The sequence below is a fragment of the Dreissena polymorpha genome, chromosome 13, assembly GCF_020536995.1.
Source record: "Dreissena polymorpha isolate Duluth1 chromosome 13, UMN_Dpol_1.0, whole genome shotgun sequence".
NCBI classification, from domain to species: Eukaryota; Metazoa; Mollusca; class Bivalvia; order Myida; family Dreissenidae; genus Dreissena; species Dreissena polymorpha.
In genome coordinates this window covers 54,094,027-54,108,046 of record NC_068367.1, presented here as the reverse complement: position 1 = coordinate 54,108,046, position 14,020 = coordinate 54,094,027, and the positions used below count along the sequence as shown (strand labels likewise).

The 14,020-nt window shown below is 35.8% G+C and overlaps 1 protein-coding gene across 1 annotated transcript in view; it reads right to left on the bottom strand.

The window, feature by feature from the left end:
• LOC127855811 (uncharacterized) overlaps window positions 1–14,020 on the bottom strand; it is a 184,738-nt gene that overhangs the window by 8,051 nt on the left and 162,667 nt on the right. The window lies entirely within an intron of this gene.

Sequence of the window (14,020 nt, the reverse complement as noted above, 5' to 3'; positions counted from 1 at the left end):
GAAAGAACTGTATAAAAACTACATTCGAGTCACAAGTAGGACAATTCCACAAAAGCGGAAAAAGTAAAGGAAAATGATTTAAAAATTTCTGAGGGCTTTCTTACTTTAACAGATGATAATTTTATTTTGTTAACCTGTTTCTAACGAATTCATTTGTCGTCAAATAATTCGTCCGCATCTGGATATGAGCCTTTTGTATCGGAACAACGAGCGAGAATGTGGGTAGAACTTAAAGGGATCTTTTCACGCTTTGGTAAATTGACAAAATTGAAAAAAGTTGTTTCAGATTCGCAAATTTTCGTTTTAGTTATGATATAAGTGAGGAAACAGTAATACTGAACATTTACCATGCTCTAATATAGCCATTATATGCATCTTTTGACGATTTTAAAACCTAAAAATTATAAAGCGTTGCAGCGCGAAACGATTGAATAATTTGGAGAGTTCTGTTTTTGTCGTTAAATTTTGTGCAACTACGAAGATTGCTTATATAAGGTATAAAATACGCTTAGTATGTGTACTCGGCGGAATAGCTCAGTAGGCTGAAGCGTTTTTACTTCAGGACTCTGGCAGGACTCCAGGGGTCACTGGTTCGAAACCTGCTCCGAGCAATGTTCTTTTCCTTTATTAAATTTTATTCTTGATTTTTTACTGGAGCTTTTACGATCCAATGTTTACATTTATCAATATAAAGCATTTAATGAATAAGTTAAAAAAATGCCAAAATCTGTGAAAAGGCCCCTTGAATCCAACTGTAAGACAGCTGATTTGAAGTTTTCATCTGTTTCTACGCACACAACACTATTTTCAAGCTTATTCAACTCTATCACTGTTCATGGGAACGTGTGTAGCCAAGTTCTGCACTTTGTTGGTACGACGCACTTAGCGTTATTATACCCCCATTGTAATGGGGGCTATATTGTAGTCACTTTGTCGATCGGTCTGTCGGTCGGTTAGTCTGTCCCGAAAATTTAATCCGATCTTCACCAAACTTGGTAAGAAGTTGTATCTAGATGATGTCTAGGTCAAGTTTCAATATGGGTCATGCCGGGTCAAAAACTAGGTCACGGGTCACTTAGTGCGTTTTAAATCCGAAAGTTTGTCCGGACCATAACTATGTCATTTATCATTAGATTTTAAAATGACTTGGTACAGTTGTTCATCATCATGGGACGGTGTGCCATGCGAAAGAAGTACATCGATATCTTCAAGGTCAAGGTCACAATTGGAGTTCAAATGTCATGAGCTTCTCCGGGCCATAACTTTGTCATTTATCGTGAGACTTTAAAATCATTTGGCACATGTGTTCACCATAATTGGACGGTGTGTCATGCGAAAGAATTACGTCGATATCTCCAAGGTTAAAGTAACACTTTGAGTTCAAAGGTAAAAAATGGCCATAAATGAGTTTGTCCGGGCCATAACTATGTCGTTCATTGTGAGATTTTAAAATCATTTGGCACATTTGTTTATCATTATTTGACGGTGTGTCATGCAAAAGAATTACGTCGATATCACCAAGGTCGAGGTCACACTTTGAGTTCAAATGTCAAAAATGGCCATAAATGAGCTTGTCCGAACCATAACTATGTCATTCATAGTGAGATTTAAAAAATACTCTGAACATTTGTTCACAATCATTAGTCGGTGTGTCATGCGAAAGAATTACGTCGATATCTCCAAGGTCAAGGTCGCACTTTGAGTTCAAAAGTCAAAAATGGCAATAAACGATCTTGTCCAGTACATAACTATGTCATTCATTGTGAGATTTATAAATTACTCGGTACATTTGTTCACTATCATTGCACGGTGTGTCATGCGAAAGAATAACGTCGATATCTCAAAGGTCAATGTCACACTTGGAGTTCAAAAGTAAAAAAATGAACTTGTCCGGGTGATAACTATGTCATTCATTGTGAGATTTTAAAATGACTCTGTACATTAATTTTGTTCACTTGTTCACAGTCATTGGACGGCGTGTGATGCGAAACAATTCAAATGTCAAAATGGCCATAAATGATAATGACATAATAATTCTTAAAACTCGCCATAAATTAGCTTCTCTTGTTTTGTGAAGACAGCATTCTGTGTCAATGCAGCATGTGGGGGTATACGTCACGTTTGTGACAAAGCTCTAGTTAATGGGCTACTCATCAACATTATCGTCAGATGAATACTCATAGAAGATGTTTTGGGTAACTTTATGTTTTGATTGACGGACTGGGGTCAAAATTCATGGCTTGGCGGGCTAACACAAGCCTCTCAACCACCTTGTAGAAGAAGATCAAACTGTTCGACTTCCTTCTTTTCTGTAGTGGAGGATCTTCATACCTTCGAGCATTTTGTGGCAAAGACCGGCGAGGAATCTTTCAGCTTGTTTTTGTTTGTCAACGTCTTTTGTAGGGTGGGCCCAATCAAATCGAGCGTTATTGAAGGGTTGATTTTTCAAGGCAATATGGGCTGTTTTACGACTGAATTCAGGGCAGCATTTGGGATAACGCCTAATGAAACCAAGTGTGGAAAAAGCATTTATAAAGATGTCATTGATGTGTGAGGTCCAATTTAGTTCGTAAAGCGAGACTATACCATTTTTATATCTGTTAAATTGTTATACATTGATAAAAATGTTACAATAACACAAAAAGTCGAGAATAATTATACATTGAAGACGGATTTCATAAAATGCAGCAAAGACAAATTAGCGCCCCGAGCCGATTGTGACGAAGATATTTCGTACATATTTTCCTACAATAACCGAAGCATTCGTCTTTTTATTAGAATCGGAGTTAGTGTTCGTGTGTCGTATGAATAGATATCGTTGCAGGAAATTAAAATGATCCGTAAAACTAAATTTAGATTCACATAGTACATACATGATTTACATGCTGGCGAATTCGACTAAACATACATTTTCGATCTTAGAATTAAATATCTGGCTTATTTCGCAATTTTCGGCACATGTTATTCTTAACTTTTATTTTAATTTATATTGAAATATATGTATAATAAGTTTTTTTTACACATTTTATGTAAATTCATAAATATTGGACAAAATCGTTAAGTCTCGCTTTAAGATATTGTACCAACCCAAGGTATGGGTTTTCCGGAACAAGTTTGAGGATTTAATTTTTTATCTGGTAAACTTTTGAGGATTTCTGGTTTGTGGTCAGAATGTAACAATTTTTGCATTGAAGAGCATTCCCTATGTGTTGGCCCAGATGTTTAGTTAGTTCAGGTCTTGCTGAAAGATATCATGGTCCTTGTGACTTCTGAGTGTGCGGTATAAAAGGAAATCGTCTCTAATTAGGCGGATGGAGGAACAAACCAAATCTGTCAGATAATTGATGTGGTAGAGAAAAAGAAGGGAGTCTAGTACTGTACCTTGGGGTACAACGGAATTAACAGTAGCTGGATTGGATTTATCGCTTTCTTCAACAACTTTCATACTTCTGTCTGCGAGGAAGCTCCCGGGCAGTGGTTGATGTTACGAGTGAAGCCATGCTGCTCTAGCTTATGTAAAAAAATATGTTGGACAGTATCGAAGGCCAGGATAGCCATAGTCATATTTCATAAGTAGGCCATGAACAGTGATCAGCAATTGTGTTTCACATGAGTATAAAGATCAGAATCCATGATGGGAAAGGATGTGTTGACACATGATGCGCTCTAGTAGCGTGCATGTTACGCAGTTTATGAAAACAGGCTATAGTGTTCGGCTAGATGGACATTGCCTTTTTAGAAACGTATGAGACGAAAGCGTCTTTCAAATCCCGAGGAAATTTTCCTAAGTCAGTTGATGTTTTGAAGATCGTTGATAGTGCAGGTGCTCACTGACTGGCACATGTCTTTCGTACTGAGTTCGGGGTCTTGTCTGGTCCTTGAATTAAGCACGTTTGGTGTTTCTAAGGAGTTGCTCAACACCAATTGTGGTGATGCTGAGTGGTGGTGTAGGTGAACGACAACACTTTGTAGTGTCAGGAAGATTTGTGTCTCTTGTATCCCTAGTTAACGCAGGCCCGAACTGATCAATCAGTAACTGGGATTTGTATTTACTGTCACAAGTCTTCCAACCCTTTTCAGTGGTGTGGTGAACTTTCTTTACTTTAGCAACATTGACCTTTAAATAAGTTAACACAAGACACTGTTTCAACTTTCAATCACTTTTAATTTCCAGTTCTTGATTCTCAGCAAATCGTTCTTTTACATAAATTCAATTTTCTTATTTCCCACTATTTTTAAAATAATAAATTCAACTTTTCAAGGTAATCTTTAACATACAATCCCTTTTAAATACCTTTTCTTATTCTCCCTTGTCCAAGCACATGGCGTGGTATTTATACAATAATTTCCCTCTTAATAACTAACATCTCATGAAAAGCAAGATAAGCATGACTTACATGTAAAGTGCTATATGGAGCAATATAACATAGTACAATTATCCCGCCTAAATATGATTTTACCGCCAAAATAACTAGGTCGAAGATTGAGCAAAGACATATAATCTGTTGTTACATAACAGGCGGAGCAAAGTGTCTATTTACATATCAGACGGAGCAAATTTACATAACAATATCAATGTTTCATATATACAAAATCGTGGCATTCAAGACATTCCCGCCGACAAAATGAACACATATTTTAAACAAAGGTAAAATGATACTTTCATTAAATGTACACAATATTGCATTTTATACAAGTCCATTTCTTCTTTACCTTTCACTTTGTCTTTGAGCATAAATCGTCTCATGGACGTCCTATCTAACATTGAAAATTAATCACATTTCACTAGTTTTTTTCCTATTTTTATAGTCAAAGAGTTTCTTGATTTCACTTGTAGCATATTTTGCTGAATGTCTTTGAGATCGTGATCTTTGAATCACATTGTCTAGTTCATCTGGAATGTTGTTGTTGTCGCGCGATTTGTTATTCGAACCATTGCATTCCAACGGGTACAATAGGTTGAACGGTCTTCCAATAACATTTTTTGACGGCCATTCCACTTTTGCTGATCGAACAATACCGTCCGTGCTTTTCACCAGATTTACGACTCGACCAAGTTTCCAGCTCCCTCTAGCTACGTTATCCTTGATCTGAATAATATCACCTACACTTGCGCTAGACTTGGACAACACTTTTCCTGCTTTCAGTTGTGTTTGGTTACGTTCTCTCAAGCTAGTAAGGTATTCCTCATGCCAAATCCGCCATAAATCATTTCACGTCTTTTGTCCTTTCTTCCATATTTTAAACAATTTATTTTTCATACTTTCACTTGGGTTGTACTCCTCATCCTGACATTCTGAATCCAGTTCTAGAATTCCAGTGATTGGGTTTAGAGTCAAAAAATAATTTGGAGAGAGGGGAATATTTGAATTAACGTCATCTTCCACATAAACTAATGGTCGAGAATTTACTATTGATTCAACTTCCTTGATGAGGGTTTGTAACTGAATAATTGTTTACAATCGTCTTACAATTGACTTGCGCATTGAACGTTTCACAACTCCCACTAGTCTTTCAAAGAAACCACCCATTCACGGAGCAATTTCCTCAATGAATTTCCACTTTATTCCATGTTGACACATACGAATGAACATCCTCACTTTGAATCTTATTATTCCAAACATCTTCGATAACTTGTTTTGAAAGTTTAAATTGAGCTGCGTTATCACTCAACACTTCTGAGGGTACACCACGTTGTGACAAAAACCGTCTAAATCCAATAAGAAACTCGTCTGAAGTCATATCCTGAATAACCTTTAAGTGAATAGCACAGGGTCGTGTTGTCATGCACGTAAATAAACATAGCCAAACTTTTTTCAATCCCTCACTGGTCTTTATCTGTAGTGGACCAAGATAATCGAGTCCTGTTTTCGAGAATGCTGGATATTCGTTCACTCTTGTACTGCAGAACGACCATGTGTTATCTAAAATTTCTGTCTCGTTTTGCTAAAGTTTGGGAAACTCCTGAATTCAAACACTCTTTGTGATTTTGTTCTATAACTAACTTAGTAAAACGTTCACTTTATGGTAAAAGTAGTGGGCGTCTCGCTCCTTCAACCATACCCGCATCGTACAGTCTCCCTCTGCACCGAATCATCCCATTATCATCAATATCCCAGTTGCTTCTGTAACTGAGTTGATTTCTTTGCAAGTATCGCACTATAATCCTTGTGGTAATATTTCCTTTGTATGTAACGTATTCACATGATTTCAGCTTCTTGAATATCTTCAGTTTTAATATGTCTACTTTTGCACTGGACTTTCCTAAGTTTCCGTATGAATAATAACACAAGCGCCGTAACCTTCAACATCTTTCTTAAGGAAGAATATCTCTCGATATCCATCCCGAGCGGTGGATCGTCTTTTACAGAACAACACTGACTTCCGTCAATATGCATGACTCACGATTGCTACTTTGTTCCTCGTTTGACAAATCACACATTCCAAATTCACACTGAAGATTTCATGCGCCTGAATTTTCACTGAACAACGTAGGTCCTTTCCATCAAAGTTTGTTTCCACTTAAATCTTTCGCACTTGATCCCCAAGTAGCAACATCAGCAGGATTTTATTTCGTATTTATGTATCGAATATGTACATATCCATGCTTTCTAATCTCCACCACTCTATTTTTACAAATGCAGGCACACTTTTGTCTCTTTTTATCCATGCAATTGCAACCTGGGAATCACTCCACAAATAGTCTTCCACAATATGCAGCTTTAATTGACTCTTCACGAATCGTAAATATTTGACTCCAATCAACACAGCCATTAGCTCCAACTTTGGTATTATTATTTCTTTCACAGTAGCAAGGCGTGTCTTCGCAAACACTTAATCCAACTTGGATCAATTTGCACTTTCCTGGTGAAGGTTAACTGCTGCCGAATATGAGCGTTTTGATGCATCACAGAAACACAGCAATGTGTATCTAACATCCTTGTAATCAATTGATATATTTCTTTCAACTTTGTAGTCACTTACGTTTTCAAGGTCCTTTTTTAGCTTTGTCCATTGATTCTGAATCTCAATATCTTCAATCTCCTCATCCCACTCTACACCTCTTTTCCACAATTCTTGAATGAGCAGCTTTCCTCGCAATAGAACAGGTGAGAACAATTCCATTGGATCAAACACAGAAGCGACTATCTTAAGAACAGTCCTTTTTGTTGTTGGTACATCTTTCTTTTTGATTTTCTGTAACGACAAGGTATCAGACTTATGATTCCATGTATGACCTTAAACTTGTGTTTCTTTCAACTCCGCTGTCAGAAGATGGTATACTTTCATTAAACAGATCACTATTAGATAACAATTCCCTTAAACTCATCGATGCTTCATTGAACATACGCTTTGCCTTTTGATAGATCTCGATGCCTTGTTTGTCACTGCTTGCCCCATTTATGATATTATCTACATAAATATCACGTTTTAATTGCTTCGCAATAGGTGTTTCATATGACTCAAGGTGTGTTTCAACTGTTGCTCCCAATAAGAATAGACTAGAAACTATCCCAAAAGGAACACGACAGAATCTGTACACTTCCAAGTTGTCATATTCAACACTTGGGTCCTGTATATACTTAACCCAGAAGAATCATGTCACATCGCGTTAAGATGGCTGCAGACCAATCTGCAAAAATGCCTTCTCTATATCTGAAACTAAGGCTACTTTGTGCAGACGGAATCTCATGAGAAGCCCGCACAAGTCTGACACCAGCTTTATTCATATTTTGTGTTTATGTTGGTTTGTATTGTGCTGTATTGTGCTGTTTTGTACTGTTTGGGCAATCGGTCACTTGCCTTAAATAAAGGACCAACTAATTGTTTTAATGAAAATTCAATACTGCTCCAGCAGCTGGAGTTTCACTTCTTTATATTGGAGCAAAACCGGTCCTCTATAAAGACATTCGTTCAAACATTTACTTTCCTTTGACACTTTTGCTGAGGCATCATATACGATTCTGAGTTTTATTGTAGTCTTATTTGGATTCACAACACAATGATGCGGTATGTAATGAATGCGTTCACTTGATTTATTTTCAGGCACTTTTTAAATGATCCCGTTTAGAAGTTGTTCCTGAAAAATAAAATTATACTTGTTTAACAACTCCGGCTTGTTTTGCAACTTCTTCAGACATGATTTAAGTCTGCCAAATGCCAGTTGTTTATTGCTTGGTAAATCTGAATCTTCTTCCTTCCATGGTCAAGTCACTTGATATCTTCCATCTTCGAATATAACTGCATCTATGATTTTTTTCATCACAATTTCATCATCAAGCACTTCTTCAGTTTCACTTTTCACTCCAATGGATTCAATGTTCCAAAAGTCCACTTTAGTCTGAACAGCACTATCAGCTGTTTGGAATACATTTGTGTTTTCGAGCTGATTATATTATTATTATTATTATTAACCAGGTTTTCCGAAGGAAAAAACTGGTTATTAGATTGGCGAATGCGGGCGGGCTGGCGGGCTGGCTGGCGGGCTGGCGGGCGGGCCGGCGGGCGGGCGGAACAAGCTTGTCCGGGCCATAACTTTGTTGTTCATTGTGAGATTTTAAAATCATTTGGCGCATTTGTTAACCATCATTAGACGGTGTGTCGCGCAAAAAAAAATACGTCAATATCTCCAAGGTCAAGGTCACACTTTGAGTTCAAAGGTAAAAAATAGCCATAAATGAGCTTGTCTGGGCTATAACTATGTCATTCATTATGAGATTTTAAAATCATTTGGCACATTTGTTCAACATCATGGGACGGTGTGTCGCACGAAAGAATCACATCAATATCTCCAATGTCAAGGTCGCCACGACTAAAAATAGATTTATTTTAAAACAAACTTACAAAGGGGGTTAATTTTGTTTGTTCATTTCAAAAGTTCAGTTTGAGTTGTCTCCCTTTATCAGATTTTTTTTTCACAATGAAAACCTGGTTTTGTGACAATTTTGTCCCTTGTTATTATTATTATTATTGTTATTATAAAAAATATTCATGTATACGGTAAACATTTTAATATTGATTGTCAATCTTTTTTATTACCTTTTGGTTTTTCGTGTTTTGAAATGTTGTCTTTTTTCAACATACTACACCCAGATGTGAATGAATTTGATTTTTGAAACTGTATGCATATTTTGCAATACATCGTTTTTGATTTTGCATTATAATATAACCACTTGAATTTCGGAAGCCAAACATCTTTGAATGATCTATTATCAAATTTGATTTTTTTGAGACCGGGTCATTAGATTCGTCAGAGTCCAAAGGACGCTTATTGCCTATGGTCGCCATAATGGCAGTCGCAATTTCCGACACTTTCGCCGAACATGTCAAGGGTTTTATACCTTTTCATCTATCGTCATTCACAATTGTAACACATTTAGCCTTTAAGGTTCATGTAGAGGCTTCATTTTGAAAAATGTGGGACCCCTAGCATTGAACTCAAATTTGACTAAAGGAAGAGTGCCACTGCCACATTGAAAATGTATACATATTTGCTTTAAAGGATGTTTTTCCTTCAAACTGCTCCCAATTTTGTACATCAACGTATCATACCATCCACAAAATCAATCAAAATACAAAGCGATTTTAACACTAAAATGTACATTATTTTCAAAAATCTGAATCATGTTTATTCCACGTATTTCGGCGGAAAATTATATAACTTGTGAATAATATCGACATTGACGAGGGCAAGTTACGCTTAAATAGTAAAAAAAGTTTACATATCTAGAAATATCAAAACTCGAACACATGTAATTACATCACCATGGGGGCAGCCATTTTTAAATTAATAAAATAGAAAGAAACATGCTAAAAACTCACTCATCGCTTAATTGACATTCCAAACAGTTGACGATGACAAATGCATTGGATTGTAATCTTTCCGTTGATGTTTGCAAACTGCACGATCAGACCTCATAAACACTCAAAAGAATAACTATGTAAGAAGCATTTCACCAATGTTTACAATTGTTGTCGAATCACATGTATTATAGTATTGCGCATAAAATAGTACGCTTACAGGCTGACAGAACGATCGATACGTAACTCCGTTAAATTCATCACGGTATACTAGTCTATTGATAATATATAATAATACATCGCTTTAACAATCTAAAAGTAGAAATAATTCTTTTAAACGGAGTTTTTAATAACGAAAGTGAAAACAACGGAAGTTGGATGGATATTGTGAGATGCACTTCGGCTCCAGAAAAACAATACACATAAACTAAAAAAGACGTGTGGGGGACAATTTTCAGCTGAAAAATATTTGAAATAGGGTAGGTGATGATATCTCTACGTGGTCATTTCTGTTATTTAGTGCGATCTCTTGCTGATTAATGTTAATAGTTGTTTTACTAGTTGCCACCCAATTGTATGTGTTTTCTCAGGTATGTGTATACACATACCCGGTTTGCACGTTTTTCTACGGAGCACAGCGAGGGCCACGCTTTCAAAATGGGTAGAAGGAATCGAATTATAAAATCAATCGGTTTGCAAATTTATTTATATTCCTTTACAATTTTAAATGTCATCTGCAATCTATTTCAATTTGAGATGGTGTAAAATTTGCAATTTGGTTGAGAGGTAAATAACAACATTGTTAAGCCTTTGAAATAGAATTGTGACTCTTATTATCCACCATACCTGGATTTTTAAAAAGTAGTTACGTTTTAGTTATTTTTAGAACTTTGTTTAGGAAATTTATCAGAAAAAAAGCAGTTGAATAAAAACTCATTTGTTGTTTTATGACAATAATTTCTGTGAAATGTTGCTAACTTGACCTTGTATATGTATATAGCTTTGTATTTATTCAACTTAAGGTAGTGCATATCCTTCCTAACTTTAGATTGAGATTTTGTAAATTAGTGTAAAAATGTATTGGTTTTAAACCAAAATATGAATAAAGCACACAAATATTGAATGTCAAAAATGTGCTTATGTTATTCTATCCGTCTTTAGCTTTAAAATGATATATAGTTTGACCATATTGTACCACATTGAATGAAGAAAAACCAAAGAGGAGTTTTAATGAATTTTATCCCTCCCCCATGAACCTTAATCATTACAAACATTACGAACTTCTCGAAATTAAAATCAATTATCAACTTCTTTACTTACGTTCATTGTGTGACTATGTTGATAATTCGCTAACGGCTTTTACTCAAATTGATTGAAATCGGCAGCAATCTTTAATCAGATGTAAATGTTTATTTAAGTCGATAAGATGTACGATTACACCATTGTTTTGTTTTCACACCAGTAATTTTCCTTTGTATCGATGAACTGTTCTGACCGGTGTTAATGCAGACTGCGTATCAATTTTTTTGGTCAATAATACGGCGATGAATTGAACAACAGTCTACAGCTGAAAGAGTTTACTATCTGGGACAGCATTTGTCAGGAAAAAACGTTTTCGCCGAACGATTATTTTATTCGCCGAATTTGCTAAATTTTCGCCATTGGCGAATCTGGCGAACGGCAGCGGGAGCCCTGGTGACTCACTCTCAAATGTAAGAATCAGGAAGTTTCCTTTTCACTTTTATTTGTACTTCTGGTTCTTAAAATCCATCCTATCTTTGCATTTAGAAGGTATAATCCTTCTGACACTTCCATTTTTTGCGAATGCACTATACTAGATAATAATCATTCCCAATCAATATGCCAATAGCAGACGATTCTGTGTCATTCGGTAGAGTATCGGCTGGACCTAATGTTTCCACAAGTTCACTGAAACAATGGTGTAGCGATGTATCTAGCGTCTTTCTTTGCACATTACCACGGATAACTGGCACAACGTTTGTATTTATTTTCATGTATTTTCCACTGTTCAACTTCAGATTAAATGAAGTCATATCTGTCTTTATAGTCTTAGCTTGACTTCCACCAAATGTGAAAACTTTCAATTCCTCCGTTCCGTCCGTTCCAGACCAAGACTATCTGCTAAATCTTTTATGATATATGTACGTTGTGAACCACAGTCTAGGAGAAGCCTTGTTCTTACTAAAGAATTTGTTTCCGGATTTTAAACTTCAGTATTTGCAGTTTGCATGAAAACTGTCTCTCCGTGTGAAACCATCATACCTTCTTGCTTTGTGTCTTTGGACTTTCACTTATATTTTCATCAAATTAAACATGAGCTTGTTCATTGGCACTATTATCACCAAATCGTTTTGGACATAAACTTCTGTGATATTTATTAAACACATTACAGTAGACACACGCCTTATTTGATTTGCATTTTGTTACAACATGTCCACTTTTTAGACACCTATAACAAGGTCCTTTCATTTTTTGTTTTCTGCCATGAATTGTCTTAAACTGCGGACACTCGTCACTCCAATGTGAATTATCACAAAAATGACACGATGGTGTTAGCTGTCTGCTTTGTGTATTAACACGTGCTCCCTTGTAGTTTGTAACGAATGATGATGAGTTTCGAGGATAAACAATGGTTTTTGAGTTTCCATAAGCTTCTCTGGGTGTATTTAATGGTATTTTGCTTCTACTTCATGTCCTTTGAATATTGAATTCACGTTCCTTTGAAACATAGTTTTCCTTGATATTTTTGTTGGATTTTTCACAAGCACATATGTAGTTTCTCAAATGTGTTCGAAGAGATTTGACATCCCATTCAACATCAGCTCTCTTGCTTATTTCAATTTGACGGAGCATACCTTCTGGAAGCTTTGTTGTTATAATTGAAACGAACAAATGCTGGTGCACATTTTCACCTAACACTTTAAGACTTCGTAGATGCTTTTCAATAGTATCCATGAATGATCTCAAACTCTCCACTTTATAGGAAGGTGCTTGGATACTCAACATTTCCTTGTAATGAATATCAATGATTTCCTGTCTTTTCCCAAATCGTTCTTGTTTCACTTCTTTATATTGCAACATTTTCACAGCAACCTTGTAGTTTGCTACTGATCGCGCTAGGCCAGCAATAGCACGCTTTGCGTCACCGTCAATTTTACTCTGTTGATAACTGAACTTTTCTATGTCCGATAGCTTTTTTGTTTCTATGGATGGTACACTCAAAGGCGTCCCAGAATTCGCACCAGTGTAATTTGTTTCCATAAAACATATTCAAATCCAGTTTTAAAAATTTAACTGAAGATTCAGTATGTTAACCTTTATCTCGTTTCTCCACATACTTCATAAATTCTTGTTGATGGTGTATTTGAATATTCATCATATCTTTCATTTGTTCTTGCACAGTCACTAGCCTCTCATTTTCCGAAGGAGTAGGTTTTCCGTCTGCTTGATCAGTTACTGATTTCTTCTTGAGAATCTTTTCAACAAATGCTTCTAATTCCATGACACTGTCTGAAGCTTCAGAACACAACTTCATATCCTCATCTGCAACTTGTTCCAGTTCTTTAGAGTTTTCACGCTGGGCCTCTACCATAGCACAAGCAAGTTTTTCAGACTGAAGATCTAATTTATCGCTTTACATTTTCAACATTTTGATACACCTCTCTGAATTTGTAATTAATCTTTTAATATCACTTTCATTCAAATCAGAACTGATAATCGCCGCAAAATAATTAATTTTCTCTGTAAGCGTATTTCTGAAGCGAGTTCTTATACCTTTCACGTATGGAAGAGAGCCATGTTTCTTTAAATAATGAAAATGATAATCAATTTACACTTACTCTTTTGAGGAAGACAACAATGCAACTATCCTTTTTATTTCAAACACAATATTTCCAAAACACTTTTTCTTTCAGTCAAATAAAAGACGTTCTAAACACTTTCCTTTCGTACAGCACGAAAAAAAAATTCCGGTTCGCGGACCATTCAATGTGGTGAACTTTCTTTACTTTAGCCACATTGACTTTTAAATAAGTTAACACAAGACACTGGTTCAACTTTTAATCACTTTTAATTTCCAGTTCTTGATTTTCAACAAATCCCTTTTCTTTTACAAAAATTCACTTTTCTTATTTCCCACTATTTTTAATATAATAAATCCAACTTTTCAAGGTAATCTTTAACATACAATCCCGTTTCT